The sequence below is a fragment of the Protopterus annectens genome, chromosome 3.part0 (genome assembly GCF_019279795.1).
Source record: "Protopterus annectens isolate FY-2018-M chromosome 3.part0, PAN1.0, whole genome shotgun sequence".
Lineage (NCBI taxonomy): Eukaryota > Metazoa > Chordata > Ceratodontiformes > Protopteridae > Protopterus > Protopterus annectens.
This window is the reverse complement of record NC_056731.1, coordinates 1,575,045,108-1,575,072,952: the sequence shown is the minus strand read 5'-3', so window position 1 is coordinate 1,575,072,952 and position 27,845 is coordinate 1,575,045,108. Positions and strand designations below refer to the sequence as shown.

Genomic DNA, 27,845 nt, shown 5'->3' with positions numbered 1-27,845 from the left:
CGAGGGGTCAATGCCAATGATACCATGATGCTGACCATTTCCCTGAGCATGTCCACTCCAACCAGCTCTCAGAACCATAGCCTCGGTGCCGGAGCCAAAGGGGTGGTGTCGGCTTCAGATTTTTCGGAGCCGGGCTGTTCACTTGGAGTTTCAACGCCTGGAGGTTTGGCTCCAGCTCCCCCATTGACTCAAAGGATTATGGACCCAGTCATGGTCCCAGCCCCAAAGATTCGTTCTCCTTCTGCCTTCAGTGTTATTCTCTGAGTCTTTCCTGGCTTCCTCTTTGTCTAATCCGAATTCCTCCATTCAGCCCCTTCAGGGACAGCCTGTCACCTCTGTGGCCTAGGGAATTTCTCCACGGGAACAGCCTGAAGTTTTCGAGTCCTCCCCAGAGACCTCCCCCCAAGGAGGCTCTTTAGAAATGCATGTGTAAAAGGAGACACTTGGACTCCTCACTAAAGTCTCTCACAGACGACACTGACTTGGAGGAAGGGGGGTGTTCCCCTCAGTCACGCCCAGATGATGTCTCCTTTGGAGACATCATGGAGATACTTTGCCAGAGTGGGGGGTGGTCTGCCCAAAAACTCAACCATGACAAGTTGGTGTTCTTGGAGGTGTTTGGCATAGGACCCTCTACCTCCTGGGTCTCCCCTCCCACAGATCCCCTGGTGGATCTCATTACATCTCAGGTGTGGAAGGAGCCCGACATGGTGGAGTCTATCCCCAAATGTCCTGATAAAATCCTTAGTGCCCCTTCAGACAAACTGCACTGGTTGAAGAGATCTCCGATCGATGCCATGGTAATGGTGGCAGCCACCAAGAAAAAGGTTGCTCATGAGAGCTCCACGGTCCATCTGCCAGACTGAGAGTCTAAAACCATGGACAGTTTTGGGAAGCTAGTCTGCGCTTTTGCAGCATTCTCCAAAGTTCCTTCAGAAAGCTGAATGGCTGGGGAGCTCAGTCATCCTCATTGTCACATTCTGTTCCCGCCAAGTATGGTTCCCTTCTCTGTGGTCTCATGTAGTGTGTTCTCCCTGGATGCTGGATCCGGTTCCGGATCTGATTTCTCATCCCTCAGGGATTCCACACCCAGATCTGGCCAGTCTGAAGCTTACCGCTTGGCTGCTTCAGTTCCCATGATAATTAGGACTCCCGGGATATCTTCTCCAGTTAAGAAGATATTGGTAGTGGCTCATAAGTCTTCCACTAGGAAGGTTTATTCTAGTAATTGAAATCATTTTCAATTTGGTTGTCTCAATGTAACTTGGATCCCTTTACTGCCCTGGTTCCTGCTATCTTAGAGTTTCTGGCAGGTATTTTTCAACAGGCATTAGTATTGAGAAAGGATGTGTAACCCGAAAGCTTTGCTGTTTATAAAGGTGTATTTTTTCCTCAACGTTTGTGTCTTATTGGATTTTTCAACAGGGTGCCAGCTTTTCTACAGTTAAAGTTCAACTGACAGCTATATCTAACTTCCATGTATGAGATAATGCAGCTTCCCAGGCTTCTTCTAAGCTTTGTAAAGCCTTTTTGAAAGTTATTTTTCTGCTTAGGCATCCAGTCAAAGACCCAACGCCACCTTGGGATCTTATTCTGGTCCTTTAAGCCTTAGTTTCTTCCCCCTTTGAGCCTGCAGCTACGGTGAATCTGCTGTTCTTGTCTTGGAAAACAGCCTTCCTGAGTGCCATTACTTCAGCCAAAAGAGTGTTGGAGCTCCAAGTCTTATCGGTTAAGCCTCCTTGTATGGCCTTCTGTAGAGACAGGGTATCCCTGCACACTAATCTTACTTTCCTCCCAAAAGTGGCTTCAGAATCGAACATTAATCAGGTAATCAATCTCCCTGATGTTCTTCGTGTTTCACTGTTGCAGTGATTACATTTGGAGTAATCTGCTGGCAGGTTGCCCTCAGTCGGCCTGAATAACAAAGTCTTGGGTCCTGCTTCGGGTGCTGTCTCCTCTTCCATGACGTCAGGTCATCAGGGGTATAAAAAATGCATCCAACGCCATTTTATTCAGTCTTTCTTGCCGTGCGGTGCCCAAAGCACAAAAAACGCAAGGAAAAAGATAAGAGACAGACCGCCGAGGTTCAAAACCGACAACGAAGCTTCTCCTAAGCCAGTCGCCGGTTCTCAGTGAGGCACTTTCGCAGCCCCTGATACCTGCTACTTTTGAGTCGCAGGCCTCTACCGAGAACCATTCAGAGTCCGGTATGCCACGAGATTCGCAAAGTATTGAACCCGCGGATGTCTCTCCCTTGGATGGGTCCGGAGCCGCTGAGCAGGCACCGGCTTCTGTGGTGTGTTTTCAGGCCTCAATATTTTTACATACCGACACCAGCAACAAAAACAAGGTCAAAAACAACTTCTATGTCTAATAAAATGACGCATGAGCCACATGAACAACTGTTGGCCAGCATGTGTATGAATCCGGAACACTCAAAAACCAAAAACACAAACAAGCTAGTAGAAATACATAGCTCCCTTGGTACATATTTTTGTTGTTATGACCCTCACTTGGATCCTTGATTTTCCTCTATTATCTTTTTGAGGCTAATTATTTATGTATTGTTATACATATACTTGTGCACATTATCAGCCTCAGGTTTTGGTTAGTCTCTTTCTCATTACTTTATTGTATATAATTATTACCATTGCTCAATTCTCTGCATTTTTTATTGAAATCATTATATGTGTATTTTTATATATACATTACTATATATTATTATTGTGAAATGCTTATCACTAGCCCTTATTTCAGTTTTATACAATTCTATTTAATTTTGTCACTTTAATGTATATGTAATTAGGACTTAGGAGCGGGAACATACCATGTTTCCCATTGGTTGGGGGCGTATATAAATATTCATGTGCTTTTTGTTTTGTAACATTAAAAATTAAAAAAACTTCAGCTTGAAATTAACTATTTCCAAGAATGTCTAAAGGAACGTATTGTTCCTAAAGGTCTAAGACATCATTTGTACCCTTCTGGTCTTATAGCTGACTCAGCATTTCATCTTGAGTTAAATACTTTTTTTGATCAACAAGGTTTCGCATTAATGGAGCTGATGAATAAACATTATGCTATCCAGATTACAGCTTTATCAAAAGAAGTTGTAGGTATTAATTCTGCTATCATTTCTCATACAGACTTTTTAAGGTACAAATACGAGTACGAAAGAAGTTTTATTACCATTGAACAACTTTTGGACAGGTTACGTGTTAATAAAAGCAAAAAATTGAACAGAGACCGCTTAGCTTATAACAATGGGTCGACGTATCCACAGCCTGCTTTCAGTCAAGTTGGTGTAGCAATTTCATGCGGTAACAGTAACTTGCCTGACAACGGCAGAAATAGTTTAAATGCTGGTGATACTGACGAAAATACATTAAACCATGCTACGGAGACTAGTGACTCTAATTCTAATTCCAGCTCCATGGCATCCTCTCAGAATAAATGGTCTAATCGACTTTGTTTCAACAATAAGGATTCTAATAAGAACTCTAATAGTCATGAACTGGACAATTCATTTAATAACTATTACGCGAGCAAACCTAACTTCCATAATGACAATTGTTTGGGGGCAATACCAAAAAAATCATACAACAGTGTGCAACAGCAACACCAGAACCAAAAAAACAAACAGCGTTCGTACAACAAAACCAGGAGGTAACCCTTGATCAGCAGCAACATGTTGCTATTGTAAAAAACAAAGCAGGAGATTTTAACATTTTTAATTATTCTTGCATTGACATCAATCCAGCTTTAGTAGAACTTTTTGCAAAGGGTAACACCTTCGTACCTCATCAACAGATGAATATTGTCCAGACTGTTAAAGACTTAAAACTGTTTGTAAGAAAACTTAATTTAAACTTTTTGTTAGGAGACTCTGATCATAAAATTCAGCATTTCAGAGTAGCCAGTGAGTATAACCTCCCATTACACCCTGTATTGAATTTATTTGAAACCATTACAGAATTGGATATAAGACACTTAGCGAGTAATTGTAACAGATTGTTTTATACTAATCCCTTAGTAACAAATACTTCTCGTGATGAAATTGCTTCTCTCAATATTTTTAAGGCACTTAATGTGAGATCGATAAAACCAGATAAGGGAGGCGGCCTAGCCATTTTTGACCTATTTGATTACAAAAATCGGGTTCATGAGATTTTGGACAGTAGTACATATGAAAAGGTGACTATTAATGAAGTTAATATCGCTTATAGTCGCATCAAAGGTTACATCAATGATTTGTTCATAGAGGGGTTTATTGATACCAACTTGTATAATTATATGACTATAATTTGGCCAAAAATCCCTGTTTTATTTGCAATACCAAAAATTCATAAGAACATTTTTAATCCACCATTTCGACCACTTATTGACGGTCGAAATTCTATCACTTATTCTTGTGCTAAAGTTGTGGACCATATTTTAAAAAAGTATTTGTCAACGGAGACACAGGTATGCAAAGATTCGTGGACATTTTTGAAAAATATAAATGATATTCCTTTTGACAGAGATATTAACTTCATTACTATAGATGTAGTTGATCTTTATACATCTATTCCGCACCTTGATGGTGTAGACTGGGTCGACTTATTTCTTGTTAAAAAAGGAGCTACAAGAGATGAAATCCACTTAGTAACAACCTTACTAGACATCATTCTTACTAATAATTATTTTTCTTTTTACAACAAACTTTTTTTACAGAAATGTGGGGTAGCAATGGGCTCCCCTTGTGGAGCAAGCTTTGCTAACACAGTTATGGTGTATTGGGAAAAGCTCTACATCTTTGAACATATAGAATGGATGTCTAGAATTATGTACTACACGCGTTTCCTTGATGATATATTTATTTTATTTCGAGGGAATTCTGACTTGGCCATTGAACTTCTTGATTATCTTAATAACACAACATGTTTTTTCAAATTTACTTTTAGTTTTCAAGAAGAGAGTATTGACTATCTTGATGTCAAATTGGTTAAAGATTTAGTCAATAACCGATATATTTCAAAAATTTTCAGAAAAACACTTTTTGCAACTCTTATTTGCATTACAGTAATTCTCATCCACAATCACAAAAAAGAGCTATTATCAAAGGTCAAATGATTAGAGCCGCCAGAATGGTTTCGTTGGTTAGCGACTTTGATACAGAGTGTAACTTTTTAGAGACTATGTTTCAACAGAGGGGTTATCCATTAGATTTAATCAGAACATTATCTAGTGAAGTTAGGAATAAAAGAGAAAATGGCCTTATTATACCAATTCTTAATACAGGCCAACTAATATCTAATACAAGTTCTTTTTTAGAGAATGTTATTGATTTAGAAACTGAAACAGAAGTACGATGTATTGAAACAATAAATAATGATAGAAACAAGAGTTTTGATTGTAGTTTTATTACTCCATTCAACTCTGAAAGTACCATTATAAGATATATTTTATATAAAAATTGGGAAATTTTAAAATATGATACAAGTTTATCTACAAAATTTAATGATTATCCTAAAATTATTTTTAGGAGAGGTAAAAATTTGAAAAATATTCTTGAACCACATAAATATAAAGATTTCAACAAAAATGTGGGAACGTTTACTTGCGGTTGTTGTAACGTGTAAATTTGTAGCTATAGGTACCAAATTCACCATTAATGACAAACATTACTATACAAAATTTAAGGTGAATTGTAATTCTAAACTAGTAGTCTATTTAGCTTCCTGTACACTTTGTAAAGCATTCTACATAGGTAAAACGGAACGACGTTTCCGTGACAGGATATATGAACATACCTATGCAATTACTACTAGTAAAATAGAAAATGCATTAGCAAAGCATACTATGTCATATTTAGGTCATAGCTTCAAGTTTAGGATAATTGACCAAATACAACATGATATTAGAGCGGGTCCAATTAATTTGCTGTTGGAAGAATGTGAACTGTCATGACAAATTAGAACTAATGCTTTTATTGAACCAGGGTTGAACGAGCATTGTAATATAGCATGTCTTCTTAAACTCAGGAGCCTTAATAGATAGGCTCTTATACATAATATGTATTGGTTTTGTATTTGTTTATATATGTTTATAATATTAATTATATTTGTTAGAAATGTTTGTGTTATTAGTTTAATAGTAGTTTAAATTGTATAATGAAACATATTTCTAACAATTATTTATGGATAATTCTTATATTTAATAATTTTTAGTACAGTTTAGTAATAGATATTAGATGTTACTACAAATGTATAACTGTGTAATTTTATATATGGTCGCTTAAAAAGACGACTTGATGGGTTATACAAATCTGCTTGGCAAATTTTGTAAAAGCAGTTTGCTATTGTTATTTTGGGTAGTTGTGTGATTTACAGGTTTATGTTTCAATGAGATATATTTACAAATTTAGTGGGTACTACTTTTTGTAGCATTGATACAATGTTTTTATCACATGATTTGATTAGGCTATAAAATGGTGGTGCTGCAATAATTTGTTATCTGAAGAAGTTGCCTCAACGTGGGTGACGAAAAGCACTTCATCTTAGATTAATAAACATTTTTATTCCATTTTATTTTTGTTGGTTTTGCTCCACAGCCTGTCGTTTGGTGCTTTTTGTTTTGTAATATTGACTTTCTTTCACTGATGAAGGCATCTTAGCTGAAACCGGTTTGGATATTAAAGCTATGTATTTCTACTAGCTTGTTTGTGTTTTTGGTTTTTGAGTGTTCCGGATTCATACACATGCTGGCCAACAGTTGTTTATTTGGTATTTTTGGGCAGTGCATATCCTACGTGCACAGCATAGTGTTTAGTTGCATGAGCCATGTGCTCAGGCCCCTATGCCTAAAAAACAGATGATCAAAATGGCTGAGGATTTAATTACCTTGATCAGGGGTTCCCAACCCCCCCCCACTAAGAGGCCTAGGCAAGGCACTGATTATGAATCTTCATGTTTCCATTTCTTCTGATTCCTCTTCTGATCAGGAATTTTCTATTCCACCCTATGAGGATTCTGATGCAGAGGAATGCATCCCATCTGCATCTCCTCCTGAGGATTACTCTTTTGGAGAGACCTTGCATACTTTAAGGGAAAAATTTCACTGGGAGAGTCAAGACTTCTCTGAATCAAAAAAGAGGCTTAGGGATTTCCTCCTTCTTCCTCAGCATAGGCCTTTGGCTATACCTTCTGTATTAGACATTGTTGATGATGTGTTCTCGAAATCAAGCATGGCTCCTGATTCCCTGCCTCTGGCTCCTAGTAAGCCAGACAGATATTACAGGGTTCCTGACTCCCACAAATTTCATCTCAAAAATCCTGCTGCTGATCCTGAAACTATTTCTCAGGGTCCCAAGGGTGTTAAGGCTTCTACTGCCAAAAATCCTACCTTCTGATGGAGATTCCAGGGCGCTGGATAGATGGGGTAGGAAGGTTTTTACGTCTGCAACTTTGGCAATCAGGGCTTTAAACTGCCAGTTTCATATGCTTAAATATCAACAGCATGTTATGGGATTACTGAAAAAGAAAATGATGTTGATTTCTGATTGTGTAGAAAATAGTTTTACAGGATTTATTGCATGCAGCAAAACAGGTTGGAAAGCATACTTTGCAATGTGGTTTTGATTCCTTGGCCTCTTGTAGGGCCACCATTACTGGATCTGTGATTAGAAGGCATGCCTGGCTCAAGGAGCAAAATCTGCCTGATCATGTTAAAGCTAAATTGTTGGATGCCCCTTTGCAGCATGATACTCTGTTTGGTAATAAGGCAGAAGAAGTTTTAAAGAAAATGGAAGACAAAGCTAAATCTATGCAAACTGTAAAAGATTTCTTGCAAGTGCAGCCACCCAGGTTCAGTAGGCACTGGCCTACTAAAAATTGGTCCTTTCCTGTGTCCAACAGAGCCACTCAGGGCAAACCCAGGTGCTCAAAAGGCTCCAGATGTCAATCACAGGGTTCTTACAGGTCAAAGCAATGGGGTGCCTCCACCTCCAAATCTGGAGGAAACCGCACAACTCTACAGTAAGTAGTCTCAGTGACTTTCCTCTACCATCTCCAAGCACTTATCTTTTGGCAGCCCCCTTGGGGGGGAAATTAGCACTTCATGCTCAAAATTGGCTGTTAATTACCCAGGACAAGTGGGTATTAAATATAGTATCCCAGGGGTACAAATTTCATTCCATACTTTGCCAATTCCAAACGGATGGCCGGATCTACCATAAAACCAGTGGGCAGAGGCCCAGAAACAAATCATGTCCCTCATGGATATGGGGGCTATTCAACCGGTACCAGAAAAGGAAAAAGGACAAGGTTTTTAATCAAGACTTTTCCTGGTACCCAGAAAAGACAATTCATGGCGTCCAATACTGGAGTTATCGATTCTGAACATGTACCTGGACATTCCAAAATTCAAAATGCTGACTTTGCAGCAGCTGCTGCCTATGCTAGGCAAGAATGCTTGGTTAGTTACTCTAGACTTAAAAGAGGCATACCAGCATATTCCATTAAGGGAATCGTGCAGAAGATACCTCCGCTTCAAAGCAGGTTTTTTGCATTACCAATTCTCTGCACTGCCCTTTGGCTTATCTACTGCGCCCAAGGTCTTTACAAAGTGCCTGGCACCAGTAATTGCATTCTGCAGACAAAGAAACATCCAAATTTATCCTTATCTGGACGATTGTCTCATTCAAGCAGAGGACAAGGACACTCTTCATCAACATCTGGCATTTGTAAAAAGGCTTCTAGCATGCCTAGGGTACACATAAACGAAAATAAATCACAGCTGGTACCCTCTCAAATAGTTACATTCCTGGGTGCAAGCTTGAATACAACTCCCCAGATGGCTTACCTCACGCCAGACAAACAAAGGCAACTGACAACATACTTCAAACAAATGGCAACAAAAACCCAGTTATCTGCAAGACAAATTCTGCAGCCTTTGGGATTCATGGCATCCTGCATTCTACTGATTCCATTTGTGAGACTGCATATGAGGAAACTTCAATGGTACCTAAAAAGTTTATGGAGTCAGCATTGTCACAGCCTGGAAGCAATGATTCCTCTCATTCCCTGCCTGTAACAGGAGTTTCTTTGGTGGGCAGAGACATGTCACCAAAACAAGGGACTGTCATTCACTCTACCCCCTGCCACCCAAATCCTAACTACATACACATCAGACTATGCTTGGGGGCCCATCTGGCAGGGAGATGCATTCAGGGCAAATGGAGCCCAAACCAAATGCATCTGCATATCGACCAGAAAGAAATGCTAGCTGCTCAGAATGCTCTGACAGCCTTCAAGGACTTACTTCGTCCAGGACAACTACTGATAAGGACGGACAACACCACTGTTATGTGGTACATAAATAAGCAAGGAGGTACACACTCCAACCCCTTTGCAGACTAGCCATGGCCTTGTGGAACACAGCCTTGACTTACCAAATAAATCTTCAAGCACAATTCCTGCCAGGAAAGCAAAATACTCTGGCAGATGACCTAAGCAGAAATCTTATGGACCTGCACGAATGGAAACTGGATCCACAAATCTTCAACAGGTTAACACAGAAATGGGGGAGCCCAGACATAGATCTATTTGCCTCTCCCCAAAATTATCAGTTGGACAAATTTTGCACAAGAACTCATCACAAAAAAGCGTGGAAAGTGGATGCTCTGTCCTTCAGCTGGAAGTGGATGCTGTACCCTTCAGCTGGAAAAAACTATCAGCCTATACCTTTCCCCCTCTGCCTGTACTCTCCAAGGTCTTAGTAGAAGTCACAGGAAAAAACAAAAATGATACTAATTGCTCCGGACTGGCCTCGCCAGCACTGGTACCAGCTTCTAAGGAATATGTCACACCTTCCTACATGATACTTGCCTCAAACACCTCATCTACTGTCACACACAAAAGCTCCTGAAGTCCACCAGATAAAACACAAATCACTGCAGTAAAATTCTTTTATTATAAAACCATCCAGCAGTTATAAACATAGATTTCTTCAGAACATAAAAATTAAACATTTAAAATAAATTCAGAATTAGTTAATTATAACAATTTATATATTCCTTATATCTGTTACAATAATATTAAAAAATACATAATTACACAGATCTACGTAGTGTAATATATAATGTAATGTAATACTGCTCTGACTTATATGTAACTAAAATAATTCCATTAATATCAATTGTATATGTACCCCTGGGATAATTGTGTAGATCATATTATTATACTTAATGTAGGTATCAAGTGTACATTATATTCTCAATAACTATGGCCTTAATGTTGCCTCCTCTAGGATTGTAACTGACCACCTCCAATATACCAAACTTAAAATTCCTACATAACTCATTGTTTAATATATGTCTCGATAATGCATTATTGACATCTTTTCTTTTGATACAATATAAGTGGTCATACATTCTGTTTTTTAAAAATCTATCTGTCATTCCTACATAATAATTTTCACAAGTGTCACAGATAGCCAGGTATATCACATGTCTTGTTAGGCAATTACCATTTTTAAATTGGATCTTAGTTCTGTTTCTATCCTTTAATATTATATTCTTGCCTTCATAAATATATTTGCAATAGTTGCAACATCAACATCTTTAGTGGAACTTTGTCTTATTTCTATAAGTCTATGAAGACTATTGCCTGCCTTATATACAAAACTGGGTATTGGGGGAACCTTGTCTTTGACACCTGCATCATTTGTTAAAATGTGCCAATGTTTAGCTATTATCTGCTTTACCTGATGTGTTTGGTCACCATATTTCACAATACATGCTCTATTGTCTATATTATTTTGTCTCTTGTTCGTGGATATACCTATGCCTATCAACGGGTAATATTTCTTACCCCATTCCTGCATTACATACTGTGTTAAATCTACCAGCATCTTACCAGGATATCCCTTTTCTCTAAACATAGTCTCCATAAACTTGATTTCCTTAATCATGTTGTTCCTTTCAGATGTCATCCTCGCTGCCCTGATCATTTGTCCTTTCACTATATTATACTTGACTTTATAAGAATGAGCACTGGAGAAATGCAAGTATCCATTACTGTAGGTCTCTTTCCGATATATCATGGACTGGAATGTCTTACCATCATTATAAACATAGACATCTAGGTAATTTATTCCTTTGCTATCCCATTGGTATGTGAATTTTAAATAGGTGGTAGTACCATTAATATAATTCACAAAATCTTCTAACTCCTTGGTATTCCCTGTCCATAACAAAAATATATCGTCCAGGTATCTTACATACTTTTGGATTTTAGTCATCCAGTTAGTGTTGAGAATGTATGTTGTTTCCCAATCTAGGAGAACCATATTTGCATACATGGGTGAGATCTGCTTGTAATATTCTCCTTCGAAAAAGATGTAATTATAGTCAAGTACTATTTCCATAAATGAAGTGAGAAGGATTATTTCTTCCTCTTGCAACCCACTAAAGTTTTATTCCTTCCTGTCTAGGAATACATGAAAATAGTTCCCGGACGTCAATGGTGACAAAGATAATACCAGGGGTCCACAATTCCTGTTTGAATATTCCCAGGAATTCCCAGGAATCTTTCATAATGTGGGGTATACTTTTGTACATGTGCTTCAGCCTGTTATCCACTACTCTCCCATATGGGAATGTCTTGTTTGCACTCCCTGAAATAATGGGTCTAAATGGGGGATCGATAGGGTTTTTGTGTACCTTAGGGATCCCTCTTATGGTGGCCAGAATGGGGTACTCAACTTTCAAAAATTTGTAGAGTTCTTCGTCCACTTGGTTATCTAACAAGAATTCCTCCAAAAAAGAGTCTATTCTATTATGAGCAATATTAACTTGATTTAATGAGGATACTTCATACTGATTTGTATCATTAAGTATCTCAAATATCTTGGTGCTATACTTTTCTTGATCATAGAGTACTATCCCCCCCCCCCTTATCAGCCACCATGATCCTAACATTTTCAGAACAGATGGAATCAATAACTGTATTTATGTTGTTAATCTCAGATTGATCTTTCTTCTGATACTTACTTCTCTTATACAACTTATAGATATCTGCCTGTATCACTTTTTCAAAGGTCTCCAATGTTTTCACCATCGGTGGTGTAAAGGTACTCTTCTTTCTAAGATTTTTATTCGTAGGTATAGCTTGTGACTTATTTTGGAAAAATACCCCTAGATTTAACTTCCTTAGAAATAACTTTACTTCTACCAGGGTATCTACCAAGTCTAGTGATTTATCCGGTATGAACTTCATACCCTTAGCAAATACTTTTACCAAATCTGTTTGAGGTACATAAGAACTGTAGTTATAAATTTTAACTTCTGCCTCTTTATTATTTGTATGTAAACCCATTGCTTGGCCACTATATTTGACTTGGATATTATTTCTTGGACTTATGGTATTGGAAGCACAGTCAATATTAGGCACTAGTATTATCTCTCTTTGTTCCTTGTCCTGCTCTCCTTCCTCTAAAAAAACATCTTCATGCTGATGGTATAATTCTTCTGCATGGGGGATATCCCTAGTGTCTCCCTTGTATGTATCTCTCTGTCTCAACCTATCTTTGCTGTTCCACCTATAACAAATGATGCAGGTGTCAAAGACAAGGTTCCCCCAATACCCAGTTTTGTATATAAGGCAGGCAATAGTCTTCATAGACTTATAGAAATAAGACAAAGTTCCACTAAAGATGTTAAGAGATGTTGCAACTATTGCAAATATATTTATGAAGGCAAGAATATAATATTAAAGGATAGAAACAGAACTAAGATCCAATTTAAAAATGGTAATTGCCTAACAAGACATGTGATATACCTGGCTATCTGTGACACTTGTGAAAATTATTATGTAGGAATGACAGATAGATTTTTAAAAAACAGAATGTATGACCACTTATATTGTATCAAAAGAAAAGATGTCAATAATGCATTATCGAGACATATATTAAACAATGAGTTATGTAGGAATTTTAAGTTTGGTATATTGGAGGTGGTCAGTTACAATCCTAGAGGAGGCAACATTAAGGCCATAGTGGGGGAAAAAGAAATAAAGTTATACCTACCAAACCTTTATTGAGAATATAATGTACACTTGATACCTACATTAAGTATAATAATATACATAGACAATTGATGTCAATGGAATTATTTTAGGCATATAAGTCAGAGCAGTATTGCATTACATTGTATATTACACTATGTAGATTTGTGTAATTATCTATTTTTTAATATTATTGTAATAGATATAAGGAATATATAAATTGTTATAATTAACTAATTCTGAATTTTTATAGTATTATAAGCCAATTGTAGGTTTTATTTTAAATGTTTAATTAAGGGTTAAAACTACAATTAGGATAAGCTAATTGGAAAAAAGGCGGGCAATCAAGGTATTTAGAAATCTAGAGGTACTAGATGAAAGCGCTCAACATCTTTAAGTGTTTATAACTGCTGGATGGTTTTATAATAAAAGAATTTTACTGCAGTGATTCGTGGTTCCTGTTAGACTGAGCCGTGCTGTGCTTACTACTTGTGTTTTACCTCATCTACTGTCTCAGCAGTACTTTCAAATTCTACATACTCGGCCCCAAACTCTGAATCTTGCAGCATGGCTGATCAACTAATTATTCAAACCACATCTCTCAGTAAACCTGTGATGGATGTCATTTTGGAAGCCAGAAGGCCTAGTACTAGAAAATCTTATGCTGATAAATGGAAGAGATTCTGTGCTTGGAACCAAGCACAAGGAATTGACACAGCAAAGCCCAATATTCCTCAGATTTTACAATACTTAACTGAGATGCTTGACAAGGGCCTGTCTTTTTCTTCAATAAAAATCCATGCCTCTGCCATCTCAGCTCATTACAACACAGAGCCCTCCCCTCTTTTCTCATCCACTGCTTAAACAGTGTCTCAGAGGGGCCAAAAATTTAAGGGCTCCCGGGAGAGCACCAACTCCTGCATGGGACCTCAATTTTGTACAGGAAAAACTCACCCTGCCTCCTTTTGAACCAGCAGCTACTGCGGATATAAAATTTCTATCGTGGAAGACAGCTTTTCTTTTGGCAGTCACTTCAGCAAGAAGGGTTTCAGAACTACAGGCTCACATGGCAGTGGAACCTTTCATTATTTTTTTACCCAGACAGGGTGGCCCTCAGGACCAGTCCTTCTTTTATGCCTAAGGTGGTATTCAGTGTGGCTCTTAACCAGACCATTCACTTGCCAACATTTTACCCAAAAACGCAGAACAAGGGGGAGCGGATTCTGCATTCATTGGATGTACACAGACAACTAAAATTCTACTTAAACAGGACCAAATCTCTACGAAAGTCTGAGCAACTACTGGTAGCATTTGCTGCAGGATCAGAGGGGAAGGCTATATCAAAGCAGACTATTTCTAAATGGATAAGCCACTGCATTAGTTTCTGCTACATGCACCATGGTAAACTTGTGCCCAAGGGGATCAGATCCGATTCCACCAGGGCTGCTTATACTTCAGCAGCTTTTCTCAGAGGGGTCCCAACCAAACACATTCTAGAAACTGCTACTTGGAGCTCTGTTCATACCTTCACAAAGCATTATCATTTACCTTTCTACTCTAAATCCAGGGCAGGTTTTGCCACTGCAGTCCTGCAGGGCCTTATAGCCGCTCCTAATGCTGTTTAGTTCCATCCTCCCATTCATAGCTTTGGGATTCTTCCCAAATGTAATGACTGCAGCAGTGAAACACGAAGAACATAGTACAGTTGTGTACACTTACCATAAATGTAGATGTTCGAATGTATTCACTGTTGCAGTCTGGGTTACCCACCCGCCATCCCCCTTTCTATACCTTTTCTTTCCTTCACTATACACAAAAGCCTTTGTGGTGTATTTGCTTTTAGTTGAAGGTAAAATTTATGTTTCTAAAAGTGCATTTGTATATTTACAGTTTATTTATATATATATATTTTTGCTCCGCATTTGGGGAGCACCTGACATCTGGGGCAAGAAAAACTGAATAAAATGGCGTTGGATGCATATTTTATACCCCTGACGACCTGACATCATGGAAGAGGAGACGGCGCCCGACGCAGGACCCAAGACTTTGTTATTCATTCCAACTGAGGGCAACCTGCCAGCAGATTACCCCAAATGTAATGACTGCAACAGTGAATACACTCGAACATCTACATTTATGGTAAGTGTACACAACTGTACTTTTTCTTTTTGAAAAGAGAGAGTATAAATTGCACCTGTTTGGACGTTCATAGGCAATTACATTTTTACTTGTACAGAGCAAAGTCCTTTTGTAAGTCTTATTAACTCTTTGTTTCCTACTCTAAGTCCTTTTTAGGGAAACCAGTATCAAAGGTCACCATTGCTCGTTGGATTTCTCGGTGCATAGTTCTGACGTATTCTGCCAAAGAATTATCTCTGCAAGGTCAAGGCGCATTCTGCTAGGTCCATGGCTATTTCAGCGGCCCTTTGGTCCGGAGTTTCTTTGGATGACATTTGCTCTGCAGCTGCTTGGGCATCTTCGCATATTTTCATCTCTCACTACAAGTTGGATCTTCTATCCAGAAACAGGACATCCTTTGGCTCCGCTGTGCTCCGGAATATCCTTCCATGAGGGCCTCCAAGGAATTTGGTAGCTGGGGACTCTGTCCTACAGTTTGAAGAGCAAATGAAAACAACTTCAGGTAAAGAAGATGTTCATCGTGTTACCCTGCTGCAGTCATCACACTTGGGTTATCCTGTCGTCAGGAGGTCCCGCAGTCGGCCGGAATTCCAAGTCTTGGTCCGACGTCGGTTGCTGTCACCTCATCCCTGACGTCAGTGCGCCAGGAGTATATATAATGCAACAGACGCCATTTTCTTCTGTCTTTCTTGCCGTGCAGTGCCCGAAGCAGAAGCAGTTCGCAAGTGCCGGTCGTCCGACTCCTGAGATTTTCGAATTTGAATTTCAGACCGAAGTCTTCTTTAAAGCTAAGTACCCCCTTGGGGAAACTTTTCTTGCCTCAGACCGATGTCAGAAAAAGTTAACAATTGTATTTCTTGTGGGAAGCAAATACCTCATAAGGATTTTCATTCTTACTGCATACCTTGCCTAGGCCCAGACCACGACGTCATTTCTTGTCGGTTTTGTGCTAGGTTTAATAAGCGTACTATTAAAAGACGATTTGATTTCGCACGACACTATTTTGGTAGAAAATTTAACTACACCATGCCATTGGAGCAACCGACTACCGGCGTGCACAAAAAACGCAGGGATAACTACCGACAGCCCAGGCCTAAGCCAGATTCCGAGGCCTCAGCTGATCCGGTCTCCAGTTCTCCGGTTCTCAGTGAGGCTTCGAAGCAGCCCCTGAATACCGCAGATCTGGAACCCGAGACCGCTACGGAAATTTTGACGGAATGTACCAGGCCGACGCAGCTTTTTACTTCAGGTCCTTCCGACGACTTTGCTTCTAAAGACGTCAGTGCTACAGAAACACCATCAGTTTCTGAAGGCGTTTTCAGACTGACGACTCTCACCATTAAAACGTTTTCTAAGTCGAAGACTCCTCCTAAATCTAAAAGGACTGCGCTTCAGTCTCCTGTTCAAGGCCCTATGCCTAAGAAACAGATGCTCAAAATGGCTGAAGATTTGATTTCTTTAATCAGGGGTTCACAGCCCCCTCCTGACAAAAGGCCTAGACAAGAGGAAGATTCTGCTTCCTCTGAGCAAATGTCCATTTCTTCGGACTCCTCTGAGGACCAAGACTATTCCTTCTCTCCTTATGAAGATTCTGATGCTGAGGACTCTATTCCCTCAGCTTCTCCTCCTGAAGACTACTCCTTTGGGGAAACTTTACACACTATGAGGGAACATTTTCACTGGGAAGGTCAGGACTACTCTGATTCAAAGAAAAGGCTCAGAGTTTCTTTTACTCCCCCAACACAGATCTCTTGCCATCCCACCTGTTTTGGACATTGTGGATGATGTCTATTTAGAATCCAGTTTCAACCAAGACTCTCTACCTCCTGCTCCGGCTAAGCCTGACAGATACTACAGAGTGTCTGATTCCCACAAATTTCTTTACAAAAGCCCAGTAGCTGACCCAGAGACTATCTCCCAGGGTACCAAGGGGGCTAAGGCTTCTATGGCTAAAAGCCCAGTACCTTCTGAGAGGGATTCCAGAGCACTAGACAGGTGGGGGAAAAAGGTTTACACCTCGGCCACACTAGCTATGAGGGCACTGAATTGTCAATTTCATATGCTTAAGTATCAGCAATTTCTAATCTCTCAGTTAAAGCAAAGGATAACCTCCCTCCCCCAACAATCTGAATTGAAAGAAGCACAGGATCTGTTGCACGCCACTAAGCAGGTGGGCAAACATACCTTACAATGTGGGTTTGATTCTTTGGAGGCCTCCTGCAGAGCAGCTGTCACTGGGTCTGTTATATGTAGGCATGCTTGGTTAAAGGAACAAACTCTGCCTCATCATGTTAAAGCAAAACTACTAGATGCTCCCTTACAGCAGGATGTTCTTTTTGGAGTTAAAGCAGAAGAAGTTTTAAAGAAAATGGAAGATGAGGCAAAATCTATGCAGACAGTCAAAGATTTCCTACAAGTACAACCCCCTCGCTTCAGCAGAAACTGGCCAACAAAAAATTGGTCCTTTCCAACCACTGACAGACCACAGAGGGGTAAATACAGGCGCCCAAGGGGCAGAGGACAACCACAAGCCCAGTATAAACCTCGCCAATGGGGCACTACAACACAGAAGGGAGGAAAAGACAGGTCTCAATCCACCAGAAGGCAAACTCAATGACTTGCACCGCATCTGGCCAAGCAATACTCTCTTGGCAGCCCCCTTGGGGGGAAAACTCGCACTTTTTGCAGACAACTGGCACATTGTCACAAAGGACAAATGGGTCCTAGACATAATTTTACGAGGATACAGATTCCACTTTCACACCTTGCCAATGAAAAGAGGAATGCCAAACCTGCCACAAAATCAATGGGCAGAGGCACAAAAGCAAATTACAGCTCTCATGGACATGAGAGCCATTCAACTGGTACCTACTCGAGAGCAAGGCCAAGGATTTTACTCAAGACTCTTTCTAGTGCCCAGAAAGGACAATGCTTGGAGACCAATTTGGGACCTTTCAATTCTAAACACTTACTTACAAGTTCCCAAATTCAAGATGCTAACACTACAGCAGCTACTTCCAATGTTGGGCAAGGAAGCATGGCTAGTAACGTTGGACCTCAAGGAGGCATACCTGCATGTCCCTATCAGACAAAGTTGCAGAAGATACCTCTGTTTCATTGCAGGTTCAACCCATTACCAATTCTCTGCACTGCCCTTTGGCTTATCTACTGCGCCCAGAGTTTTCACAAAATGCCTGGCACCAGTAATTGCATACTGCAGACAAAGAGGAATTCAAATATATCCATACCTGGACGACTGTCTCATCCAAGCAGAAAGCAAAGACATTCTCTTACATCATCTGGCCTTTGTGAATCATCTACTAAACTGTCTGGGGTACACAGTAAACGAAAAGAAGTCAAAACTAGTACCCTCACAAAAAATGACATTCCTGGGTGCCAGCTTGAATACAATGGCCCAGAAGGCTTATCTTACGCCAGACAAGCAACTACAACTGACTCAATATTTCAAGACAATGGCAACAAAGACCCAATTAACTGCAAGAAAAATTCTGCAGGCTTTGGGCTTCATGGCATCTTGCATACTAATAATACCATTTGCAAAGCTGCATATGAGGAAATTACAGTGGTACCTAAAAAGCGTATGGTCTCAACACAGCCACAGCTTGGACACAATGATATCTCTCATTCACTGCCTACAACAGGAATTTCTATGGTGGTCACAGGCATGTCACCTCAACAAGGGTCAGCCTTTCACCTTGCCCCCAGCCAGGCAAACTATCACAACAGATGCTTCAGACTACATCTGGGGGGCACACATGGCAGGACAATGCATTCAAGGCCTATGGACTGCAGATCAAAGAAATCTGCACATAAATCAAAAAGAGATGCTAGCTGTACAGAAAGCTCTGACAGCCTTCAAGGATCTATTACATCCAGGACAACTTGCAATAAAGACGGACAACACCACAGTAATGTGGTACATAAACAAACAAGGGGGCACACATTCCTACCCTCTATGCAGGCAAGCAATGATCTTATGGAACACAGCTCTGGCCTACCAAGTCCAGTTACAAGCTCAATTCCTGCCAGGACAGAAGAACACATTGGCAGACGACCTCAGCAGAAACATCAAAGATCCCCACGAGTGGAAACTAGACCCACAAATATTTGCAATGATAACTTAAAAATGGGGCCTTCCAAACATAGACCTGTTTGCCAGTCCTCAAAACTATCAACTGACAAAATTTTGTACAAGGACATTTCACCATCAAGCTTGGAAAGTGGACGCGCTCTCTTTCAGTTGGAAAAACCTGACAGCATATGCCTTCCCTCCATTACCTCTCCTCACAAAGGTTCTTTTGAAGGTCAAAAAGGAGAGACCATGACTGATTCTCATAGCCCCAGACTGGCCACGCCAGCACTGGTACCTGCTATTGAAGAATATGGCTCACAGCCCACCATGGATATTGCCTCAAATACCCCATTTGTCACACAACAAAACAAACAGATTCTTCACAGCCAGCTCAAAACTTTAAATCTGGCTGCATGGCAAATCGGCTAAACATCCAACCAGCTCCTCTTTCACAAACAGTTCTGGATGTTATTCTGGAAGCCAGGAGGCCAAGCACCAGGAAGGCTTATTCGGACAAATGGAAAACGTTTTGTGCCTGGAACCAAGCTAAAGGCCAAGACACAATTCAGCCTCACATGCCTCACATTATACAGTATTTAGCTGAGATGTTGCACAAAGGACTTTCCTTTTCCTCAATTAAAATCCATGCTTCAGCTATTTCAGCTCAATATGACACGGATCCACCTTTATTTTCAAATCCTCTTCTAAGGCAGTTCCTCAGAGGGGCAAAAAACATTAGACCATCCAGGAGAGCTCCTACACCAACATGGGACCTCGACTTTGTTCTGGAAAAACTAATGCTACCTCCCTTTGAGCCAGCTTTCTCTGCGGACCTTCAGTTTCTATCATGGAAGACTGCCCTGCTCCTAGCAATAACTTCAGCTAGGAGAGTCTCAGAACTACAGGCACTAATGGCAGTGGAACCTTTCCTCATTTTTCATCAAGACAGAGTTTCTCTACGAACTAATCCTTCCATTATGCCTAAGGTGGTTTCCAGTGTAGCTTTAAATCAAACCATCCACCTACCCACCTTCTTCCCCAATCCACAGAACAAAGGTGAGAGACTCCTGCATTTCTTGGACATTCACAGGCAGCTTCGTTACTACTTGGACAAAACTAAGGCTTTCAGAAAAATTGACCAGCTCTTTGTATCCTATGCTACAGCTTCTCAAGGGAAGGCTATATCTAAGCAAACCATTTCTAAATGGGTAGGTCATTGCATACGGTTCTGTTATACCCATCATGGGAAACCAGTTCCTGCTACCATTAGATCCCACTCTACCAGGGCGACAGCTACCTCTACAGCCTTTCTCAGGGGGGTTCCAACCAAGGAAATTTTAGAAGCTGCAACTTGGAGTTCTGTACACACCTTTACCAAACACTATCACTTACCTCTTTACTCTAAGTCCAGGGCGGGCTTCGCCATTGCAGTTCTGCAGGGCCTTATTGCCTCCACTAACCCTCTATGATACCTCCCCCCTACCTTAGCTTTGGGATTCAACCCAAGTGTGATGACTGCAGCAGGGTAACACGATGAACATAGTACAGTTTTGTACCTACCATAAATGTAGATGTTCGAGTGTTCACCCTGCTGCAGTCCAGGTTACCCTCCCTCCATCCCCTCTGATCTACTGGCTAAATCTCTGCTATGCCTTACTGATGTATTTGCTTATAGCTGAAGGGATTTTGTGTTTGTGCAGTGTTCACTCCATTTGGTACTAATTCTGACCACCTTTTTGGGGGCACCTGACATCTGGGGCAAAAAAACCTGAAGAAAATGGCGTTGGTTGCATTATATATACCCCTGGCGCACTGACGTCAGGGATGAGGCGACAGCAACCGACGTCGGACCAAGACTTTGGAATTCTGGCCTACTGCGGGACCGCCTGACGACAGGATAACCCAAGTGTGATGACTGCAGCAGGGTGAACACTCGAACATCTACATTTGTGGTAGGTACAAAGCTGTACTTTATGTATTCACCATAATGTTCCATCTGAGATGTTGCTTTTCATTTGTCTTCAACTGTCCGTCCCTCCCTTGTTTCCTTACCTTACGTGGGCTGTGTCGATGACTGGCTGGAAGAGACATAGCCCTTACTTTGGCATAACTTATACTTTCTTATGGTGCTCTCTGGGTATTTTGGTCAAGGGGGATAAGGCTTTCAGTCTGGTTGGGATGATATGGTTGGCAGCAAACTCGATCTGAGGGGAGGAGGGAGACCGGCATTATGGGTAGGGAGGAGCTTGGATCCGATGCTAGAAAATGCGGCATAGTCGGATCTGTCCCGGATCCTTGTCCCACAGGTTGAAGACAAATGAAAAGGTCTAACTCGGATAGAAAGTTATGGTGAGTACATAACTTCTTTTTTCAGAAAACGCAATGATATACATCCATATAAATGTGTATGTGTGTGTGTGTGTGTATACATATACATATATATGTGTATGTGTGTGTGTATACATATATATATATATATATATATATGTATATATATATATATATATATATATATATATATATATATATATATATATACACATACACACACACACACTGATAATTGGTGTCTAAATGGGTCAAGTGATATACACACGCAGAAATAATAAGTGTGTATGCGTCGAGTAAACAATTTGTTTGCTAATGTGTGTGGGTATGGCTGTACAGATGCTGTCGTTGAGTGTGAGGTGTTGAAAACAGGATGTTAATGTCTGATTATGGTTAGTGAGATTAGATGTTTGTGTATATTAGTTGGTTAGTAAAGGGCTAATTAAGATTCTGTGTGTGTGTGTGTGTGTGTGTGTGTGTGTGTGTGTGTGTGTGTGTGTGTGTGTGCATGGAAGTTAGAGTAATGGCTTGATTAGGAGTTAGATTTAGTGTGTGTGTGTGGGAGAGTCTGTGTGTCCTGCTTAGTGTTAATGTTAGGGAAAGGATTTTCTGTAAGGTAAAGTATGGTTTTAAGGTTAAAGGCAGTTATAGTAAGCACTTACTAGTATAGTCTGGTTGGGGGGGGGGTGAAGCCTCCTGCCCATCCTTGCTAAATTGTGCTAATCCTAACCTGCCCCTAATCCCACTCCTACACCATAACTTTTGAAATACTTTCCCTAACACTACTAATATTCAGGCACATTTGATCTGTAATTATTGTTGGGTTTGGGTTAAGCAAATAGAAATGGAAAATTTTCTTTTTTCACTCATTTGAATCTTCAGTCCTTTTTTCATTCAGGTAATCACGTTTTCATAGTGCTGGCAGTACAATTCATTGTATTTCAGTGCTTGTGCACTTTGATGGACTGTCATGTAATCATATATACATGCATGTGCACGTGCACACACACACACAGTGCCCTAGTGAAATGTGTAGAATTTTAAAGAAATGAAGCAGAATGGTTCTAATAAACAAAAAATAGTAGGTACATGATGATATTTCCAGAGAATGTTTGATTTTCATGTTTCAGAAATTGCAGTGGTGAGAACTTATTGCTTTCAGAAGTATAGCCGTGATTGCTGCAGTCAGCCCATATTCTATTACTGACCTGGGAGCTGCAGACTCCAGTTGGGAAGGAATGTGAGTGGATAATGTTGGCTTACCCATTCTGGGATAGTGAAGTTGTCTTGATCCCACCATTAGGAGATGGTCCGCCAATGCACCTCCATGAGACCAACCAAGGAGTTTGTGTACTTTAGCAGAACCATATTGGTGTGTGGATATATACATTAGCACAAGGTGCAGCTTGATGTGGCATTGTACCACCCATGTTGGTGAGTAGGAGTTTGATGATAGGCATTTGTAGAAAATGTGAAGTACTGCAGATGACAGACCATCACTGCTTAGCTCTTCACTTCCTTTTGCAGCAGACCATATCTAGTTGGGGTAAAGAAATATGTGGATCATTACGTCAGGTGAAGGGTAAGGTGTTCAAGGAAGAGGAATCAAAACATATTTCTCTGATCTGTTGGTATGCTGTAGGTTAAGAAAAAGAAATACAATGCTGAGTTTATCATATCTGGGTTTTAATGTCTGTCGTGTATGTCGGGGGGGGGGCAGTCATATCACTGATAGTGGAACTAAAGCAGTGTGAAAAGTTGAGCAGTGGACTATTCAGGATGGGAATCTAGTAATCTCCTTTCCTGGTAAAGAAGCCTGTCTTGAAAATCTTCTGAGAGGCATTCTTAGGTTTGTACTATATTCAAATACACTGTGAAGCAGCTCTTATTGCAAGGTGGGGAAAACTGTGATATCAAGCAGTAGTGCATTTGTTTGCAGTGAATGTAAGTTGATAGTGATGACCCATTGTAATGTAGAGGTGGTAATACTCTGATTTTATTTGAGTACCTTGTCACTTACTTGACACATGCTTTGTCCTCCGTGGCCTGTACTGGAGTCCTGCACAATGGCAAATTATAATAGGGGGTGTAACAATCAGCTGCTCAGGTCCCACAGCTTCAGGAGGGCCCATGGCTATTCAACAAAACATTTTTAATTTTAACTTAAGTAATTGTAATTTTATTGCACTCATACCTGTAGTGAGGCGTCTGTCCACCTCTGTATAGGAAGTTCCACCCCTACAGCCAAGTAGTACATGGGAGTTGGGAGTCACCAAGTGGAAGTTGCTGCTTGCTGGAGTGACCCTCCCCCTTCAGTGCATGGGAGTGGAGAAGTTATCAACTGGATTGTTAGAGACTTGAATTTAATGGAGATAGCTGGATTGTACTGGAGACTGCCATGGAGTCACACCCCTGCCAGAGACTTTTTTTCTTTGTTTTAAAACATGGAAGATGTTTACTTTGAAGGAACAACACTGTTCTTGTGATTAAGCAGCAAGGTTACAGGTGTGTGAGATCCCTGCACTAGCCCTTCCTGCCTTCCACATCCAGAATCTAATTTCTTATTGCACTTCATGTCCTAATAATTCTTATTTCAGAAAATATTTTTGCCTCATGCTTTTAGGAGAAGCTCAAGAGCATTAAGTGACTTGCTCAGAGTCGTACAGTAGAGACTGAGGTTGAAAGAGTCAAAACTTGTACATTTAAGTACAAGAAGCAGCTCATTAAGAGTTTGGAGCCCCAGTCCTCTGCTCCAGCTGCCAGACTATCGTTAACCACTTCATTTTCTGATAAATTACTGAGCATTACAGTCAAGTTAGCAATGCCAGTCATTAGAGTTTTCATAGTTTTCTTCAGAAAATGCATGTTGCTTCAAAACCTAATGTTCTTTTAACATTTTAAATGACTTGGAGTTGTATGACAGTTCAGGCTGTTGATGTTAACAGACCGCTTGAAGTCAAAAGAATAGGATATTTACCCTTTCAAGTCCATTTGCCTAATTTGCGATTTAGAGCATGCTATAATTGATGGCCACATTTTTGTGCATTTGCATAAATACTTGGTTCCATTTTTAACTTATGAGTTAATTAAAATAAAGAGTTAGAAGGTCACACTGAAAAACCAATCAGAAAAAACTAAATGAAAACTCGAGCCAAGCTAGTGAGTGACCTCCCAAACCTCCTGTAACAGAGGCACATGGGATATATGCAAATGACCCTTATGAACATCAGGAACATACAGCCAAACCCCAGTAGCTATGGATATGCATATTTCGGCTGTGTTATGACCTCATCAGCATAGCATATAGCTGAAACACCTGATCGCCATATAGCTGAAACACCTGATGTTCATAAGGGTCATTTGCATATATCCCATGTGCCTCTGTTACAGGAGGTTTGAGAGGTCACTCATTGGAAGTTCTAGCTTGGCTCGAGTTTTCATTTAGGTTTTTTTTATTGGTTTTTCAGTGTGACATTCTTAACTCTTTGTTTTAATTAGTTATTTGGGATATTTTGCAGTCATCCTAATGATAATGGACATCAGCTGGGTATAACAACCCTGTGTTTCTTTTGCTTAGTCAAACACTTTGCTTATGCTATGCTATGCTGATGAGGTTATAACAAAGCCAAAATATGCATATCCATAGCTAGTAGAGTTTGGCTTTATTGGCCTGAAATTGTCCATTAAAACAACTTCAAATGTAAAAGTCCTGGGCAATCAGAATCCCCATATAGCTGAAACACCTGATGTTCATAAGGATCATTTGCATATATCCCATGTGCCTCTGTTACAGGAGATTTGGGAGGTCACTCATTGGAAGTTCTAGCTTGGCTTGAGTTTTCATTTAGTTTTTTCTGATTGGAACTTATGAGTTAATATAATGAATTGATGCTACTGTTTCCTGCATCATGTGTGTGGGGTTTGTATCCTTCCCCTCCTTTTTAGCAGTTGGCACAGAGAGTTAAACTGCAAGCTGTAGTTTCTCTGGAACAGGGTTTGAATACCTCAGCCCTCATTTACCTACTGTATGACCATGCACAAGTCACTTAAGCAGACATTGCTTTTTGGTAACTAGAAATTTGGGCTAGGTTCCTTAATGGTCCCATGGACTGCAAGCCAGGTAATTACCAGCGAACCAGAGTAGTTATGATGTAAAGGAATTAAATTGTAGTAATGAGCATCAGCATATGAGCTGTGTTCTTTGGGTGTGAGCCTTGGCTTCTTTTTGTTGAATGTTGACAGTGTACATGTTATTTATCTGTGACTATAATGGACAACATGCAGTTTATGAGGTTTAAAGTCAATATTTTAACTGTGAGTATGTTTTTTTAATTTAGCTTGTTTTTTTGCTTGCACATAGGTGTGGAATTCAATGTGTTTCAGCTACAGCAGTTTTTCTAACACTTAGTGCAGTTAAGTAAGGCCAAGAGCTGTTACAGCTGTTTCCTGTAGTGCAGGGTTGGATTCCCTTAGCCATTGTTCGCCATTTGTGTGACCAACAAATTTATTTAATCAGACATTACTCCTGGGCTGCCACTGAACGGGGCATTTGTGTCCACTGGGCTGTCCCAGGCTGTTAGCAAATGTGTTACGCATTTTCTTTTGAATTCCTGCAGCTTCTAATTATTTCTTTTTTGTATTTTATTTGATTATGAGCTGTAGAATGTCTGTTGTAGTTTAATGGGCTGCCTGATGCATTTTCCCTAATTGTGAGTTTCAAAGGAAGAGAAGTTTACTGTTTTTTATGTGATAAATCTGTTTTCAATGTGAGTCTGTTTTGTTTAGAACATTGCTATCAGTGGTTTTCCTGTAAAATTTGAAATAAAGGTTTTAGAAGAAATCTAAATTTCACTGATAATTGTAAAAGTTAAGAAAATAGTACGCATACTGGCAGGTTTGAACAGTGCGTTATGATTGGGGATAGCCATGTAAAGGGGATGTAGGTATTACTGGAGGCAGCCTGGTTCGTTACACTGCATAGGGCCCCATTTGACCACAGTCTGCCTCTGTTGACTTTGGAGGCATATGCTTTAACAGTACTGCATTATCAGCCATTCAGGTAGGTCGTACTTGTACTGATTGATGTCAGAGGGGATAGCTATCCTTTATGACAGGAAAGGGATAGGGAGGTCAAAAATAAGATGACTATGTCCTGCAAGTATGTAAGCACCCCCACCCAAAAAAGAAACTATGTCGTATGCAGTAATATTTCTGACGTTTGCATGACTTGTGGTTTGCAAGAACAAGAGCTGTTTTAGCATCTGTATGGTCTTTTAATTGTTTTGTTTTATTCACTGTACTAAAGAATTAATTCATTAACAGGCTAGGATTGTGTATTATAGGCTAAACATGTTGCATTTAAGTAATATATTTTTTGGAGTACTCCGCCTCCAGCAACTGCAAGGCGGGGTGTCATTTGCAGGTGAGCTAGTCTGCATTTTTAAAATGATCAGAACTGTCAGGTCTTCAGCATCTATTGTGCTGCTGTTGCATTTTACTGTGATAGTCTTCTCTAAAAAGTTGGATTGCAAAAGATTTCTGCAGTTAGTTAAAAAATATAACTCTGTCTTGTAGGACGGAGGGCTTGAGTTCTGACTTGTTCAGTTGTTTCCAGGGCCAAGGGTGCAGGGTTTGAATCTTTCCACCTTCATTTACTTGCTGTGTGACCTTGAGCAACTTGGTCAACCAAACAGTGCTTTGGAGCAATTGGGAATTTGGATTAAGGTCCTTTATAGTCTCATGGGCTGCATACCTAGTAACTAATTATCAGCCTATAGTTGTGTTTTGCCAGACATATTGTATAGCTAATCTAATTCAGGAAATGCTATGGCGATATCATCAGCACACACATTTTTAATGCAACATAGCCCATATATCCAAGGGTGGCAGGTACTGCTTTTATAGATGGGTATGGATATTAGTTGATTATAATGACAGCAGTTTGAGTGGCACATTATGATTGAAATGCTTTGATGTAGATTTTAAATCATTAGAAAGTTGCATCCAAAAGAAAATGTAAATTTATGCATTGTCATAAAAAAGTACAGTTGGACCCATTATTTGAAAACAGCCTGTGGTCTAAGTTGCACTTATAGTTTGCCACTGGTCATGTAACATCTCTCTCTCAAAGCTTATGTTGTTCAGCATTTGCCTGGTGTTGGGGGTTGGTTTTGTTTACATAGTTTCAGTCTGTTATTCATGTGACACCGTATCGAACTTTTTGCCACTGAAGTAATGCTCAG

General features: G+C 40.1%; 1 protein-coding gene across 2 annotated transcripts in view; it reads left to right on the top strand.

Annotated features, from left to right (window-relative positions):
- The window catches only part of PI4KB (phosphatidylinositol 4-kinase beta), a 1,158,526-nt gene that overhangs the window by 960,963 nt on the left and 169,718 nt on the right, over positions 1–27,845 (top strand). The window lies entirely within an intron of this gene.